The sequence below is a fragment of the Crocuta crocuta genome, unplaced genomic scaffold (assembly GCF_008692635.1).
Source record: "Crocuta crocuta isolate KB4526 unplaced genomic scaffold, BGI_CrCroc_1.0 scaffold13, whole genome shotgun sequence".
In the NCBI taxonomy this organism is placed as follows: domain Eukaryota; kingdom Metazoa; phylum Chordata; class Mammalia; order Carnivora; family Hyaenidae; genus Crocuta; species Crocuta crocuta.
This window is the reverse complement of record NW_027530007.1, coordinates 1,715,744-1,716,068: the sequence shown is the minus strand read 5'-3', so window position 1 is coordinate 1,716,068 and position 325 is coordinate 1,715,744. Positions and strand designations below refer to the sequence as shown.

The window sequence follows — 325 nt, the reverse complement described above, 5'->3', positions numbered from 1 at the left end:
CCACCAGAAAAAAAAAAAAAAAAACCAGTGCCCACCTCCCCGCCATCAGGTGGGGCTCCTCTTGGAGATCTGCAGGGACAGGCTGGGCTCGGCTCTCTCCCTGTGACTGAGTCTCAGGGTCCAACCCGGGCCAGGCTGGTGGCTGGGACTGGAGACCCGGGAAGCTTGGGCAGCCTGCGCTGGGTCCCTGTCGCCTTCAGAGCTCGTGGCCGGGTGTGCGTCAGCCAGATGCCCCCCACGCCCCCCCCCAGCCCCCCAAGTCGGGCAAGGTGGCCTCCTCCTCTCCAGGAAGTGGGGATGTTTTGAAAAGGGACCCAAAACTGAG

The 325-nt window shown here is 63.7% G+C and overlaps 1 protein-coding gene across 1 annotated transcript in view; it reads right to left on the bottom strand.

Annotated features, from left to right (window-relative positions):
• The window catches only part of CASZ1 (castor zinc finger 1), a 53,638-nt gene that overhangs the window by 1,367 nt on the left and 51,946 nt on the right, over positions 1-325 (bottom strand).